Here is a 3,560-nt window from a genome sequence, read left to right as displayed (position 1 = left end):
TATTTGGGGTTGGGAAACTTATTTCTTGACACTATAGTAGAGAGGAAGGCTGTGGGGAGGTGGGTCTGGTGCCCTGGAGATAAGCTCCTGTTTATTTTGCTTGTCTCCTTAGAATATATGGATTTAGGCACCTGGGCAATACCCACTTGTGGACATGGGAACCTGACATTGGAAACAGTGACTACAAGGGTAGAGAATAAATGCAGCCCCCCTCTACCACAAATTACCAGGGGAGAAAGTGAACACAGTTCCCCTCTACCACAAGTTGAGTTTTCCACATGTGGGGAAATCGCAGGGGTCAGCACATCTGGAGTGCAGTGGCTAAGCCTCACCCTGGGAAAACCACCTTGCTGACCATGTTTTCTTCCTTTCCAGCTAAGTATGAGAAGGGTCCCAGGGGCTCTGATCTCCCTGCCTACAATGTGTTATTGATGTTTTTGCTAATGATTAGCACCCTATGCCTGGAACCAGGACATCTCATGTTAAATTGTCAGTAACAAAGAACTCTCCACCAAAGAGCTCTGGGTTCTTCAGGTAGAATGGAAGTGATATCAGCCAGCACTTTAGTCTGATCCCTGGTTCCAGAATGAAGGACAGAGTTGTACTACAGCCTGATCACAATTTGTATAAACTTGTCAGCAATTTTGCAAAGTAAGGCTTGGGGAAAAGAAACTAAAATTCTCTCCTAAATCTCCAAAGGCAATTTCAGATATGGAATGAAAATGTTACCTATGTCAAAATGACTTATGTTATGCCAATAATTCTGCACTAATTATGGTGAACATGACCACAAACCCCTCCCTATCATCACCACCAAAGAATAAGAACTCAATTATCTCTTCTAAATTGGAAGACTTCTGGATCCTCTTCCCACTTTTACTTCTCTCTGTTATTCCGTTTCTAGTGTACTCAGCGTAACACGCACATAGCAATACACTCACATAGCCTTATAATATTGGAAAAGTACTTTCCAGTAATAATGCACCCCGTCCTTTCACTCATATAGCATCTTGCCACTTCAATATGCTTTTGAAATATGCAGCCTACCTAGATTTGCTAAGTGACACTGCCTGTAGCACTTGTTCTCAAATTGTTCCAGTATAACTATGTGAAAATCACCCAGGTTGCTTATCTTAAAAGCCAGTTTATGGGACCTACTCTACACCTACGCAAATAGGGTTCTGTGATATGGTACCCAGAATCCTGTAACTGTTCATGTATCTCATATCAATCAATCAATCTATAGATAAACTGATATCTCTATATGGACATCACTTTTTAAGTGATCCTCTCAATAAAGTTTAAAAATCACAGTGTTCTTACCGATTCTCCTCATTCTTGGCATGAGATCTTGTTAACACCTGGCACCTGAGGTCCAGCTTGTTGAGACAGTGACCCATAACAATACATGAAGAAGATCTGAACTTTGGAATTGAAAGGAGACAAAAGAACTAAATAAAAATACCTTAATATCCACAATAGGATGGCTTTATTAGAGCATATGGGTATATGGAAATAAGAAAGAGATAGGAGTGAAATTGGATTGAGGTAGACAAATATATGACATGATTCTGGTAGTAATGGCTAATTCCTTCTTCCTAGAAATTAGCAACAATCCTTACTGAATGAGATGAAGGATAGATCTTTGTTTGGTCAGGGTCTTTTTTTCCCCTTTCTTTGTCATCCAGGGTAACTCTTGATCATCCATGAAATCCCAATGTTGAGAGGCAATTCCCATAGTTCTCTCAATGTTGCTGAAAGTATCACAGGGAGCTACCAACTGCTTTTCTTTTAGAGTGAACAATCCTTGGAAGACAGAAATAGTTCCTTCCACCAGAGAAAAGGGCAAGTTTACTTACACCCAAACGTAAAGGATTCAGGTTTTCCAAGTTCAGGTTTCCTCTTCTGTGATACACTTTATCACATGTACAAGTGTCACCTGACTCTCTTCGTGTCATCTGACTCTCTTCACATCACCTTGGGGAAATGAGGTTGGGGTTCTTATGCAGGAAAAGACTGGTTGTCTGACTACTGTGAGTACCGCAATTAACTGGCCTTTGTCTCTAACTCGGGCATGTGTCTCTGGCAACATCCATGAATCAATATATAGCAGGGTAATTTATTGCTTAAAAGTAGGGTAAATTTCAGATGATTCAGTCCTTCAGTTTTTGACAGGCAATTGCATAACATTTTCAATTTCCCTCTATTTACTAAAAGTTCCAACTAAGCAATAAGCCCTTGACAACTTTATTTGTATAAATCTAGTTATCTGTGTTGGTAATTTATAAAATTTCAGGAGACTCTTTCTGTTTCAAAAAAGCACTCTGAAAATCCCTTCTACAGGTAATTTATAATATCCAAACATGGCATCTCTCCTTTAACCAGGTCTATGCTGTCAAATGAAGTCTCACCTAAGAGTTCTGATGTGTGCTTCTGGAAAGAAGGCTGGCATTTTATCCCAATATGGCCTCTGCAGGTGTGTGAAGTTGAACTGAAAATTGTTCTTCCACTGATTGTGACTTTTTCAATGTCTAATTAATATGATCATAACTGCCTATGCAAGTGGAGAGGAAAGAGGAGGGTAGCAATTCCTTACCAATTTCATTTCTGTGGTTATATATAGACTTCCAAACATGTTTACTTTATTCCCTGTTTTATGTATCATAGACCTCAATAATTTTAAAGTTGAAAAGGTTTGAGAAGTCATCTATGCAACATCCTACATAAAGCAGATAAATCACTACATAATTATTAGCAGCCATTGCTGAATGAGCTATAGTGATGGGGGCTTATGGAATTTTCAGTAAAGTGCTTATCATGTTTGAGTTAATATAATATTTAGCACTGTCTGCTTACACTAAGCATGGATCAATTATCCTAACCATCTCAAACCATTAATCCTAGGCCCACCCTCTGGAGCCAGCTTTTAATTAATCTCTTCCTTCTCAGAAACCACACTGAACTAAACTTAGTGAATCACAGCAATTATTTTTTTAATGGACTGGCTTCATAATCTTTAGGTATCTAGCAAAATCCATACCAAAGTGGACATATATGCTCAGCCTGCAGTGCCCTGGGACCAAAACCAGATACTGCATTAGCCTTTTTCTATACATGTATCATAAGGTTGATTTTTATTATTTTCACAGTTAACTAGAAACATTAGATCTCTTTCACATGAATTTCTAATAGCCAAGTTCATCACATTTTAAATTCATGCATTGATTTTTTTTCTTTTATCTAAATGTCTTGTGCTAAATTAGTTTGGTGAGTTTTAATCCATTTTTACATTCTCTTAAGATTCCTTTTGAATGTTATTTTTGCAATCCCAACTATTGATACCTTTTCCAAGTTTTTCTCATTTAAAAATCTGAAACAAATGCTTCTTAAATCTTTGCCCAAGTTATTGATTAAAACATCAGATAGAAACGAGCCAGTAAAAAAAGTCTTTGATCTTTAACTTTAAACTTCTTTCATGGTTGATATGATTCTAAAGCTCTATATTCTTTATGTGTAGTTATTTTAAAAGCTTCAAATTTATTTTACATTTGTCAGCTGGA

The 3,560-nt window shown here is 37.6% G+C and overlaps 1 non-coding gene across 1 annotated transcript; it reads right to left on the bottom strand.

Moving 5' to 3' along the window:
• Nucleotides 1–227: 227 nt before the first annotated feature.
• Nucleotides 228–383, bottom strand: LOC111727367. Its single transcript, XR_002774936.1, has one exon. It is a non-coding gene; the product is annotated as a U1 spliceosomal RNA (small nuclear RNA).
• Nucleotides 384–3,560: the final 3,177 nt, after the last annotated feature.

Source organism: Otolemur garnettii, unplaced genomic scaffold (assembly GCF_000181295.1).
Source record: "Otolemur garnettii isolate 467f Iridium unplaced genomic scaffold, OtoGar3 scaffold00102, whole genome shotgun sequence".
Classification (NCBI taxonomy): Eukaryota; Metazoa; Chordata; class Mammalia; order Primates; family Galagidae; genus Otolemur; species Otolemur garnettii.
The sequence above is the reverse complement of the archived record's forward strand: the minus strand, read 5'-3'. Positions and strand labels throughout refer to the sequence as shown.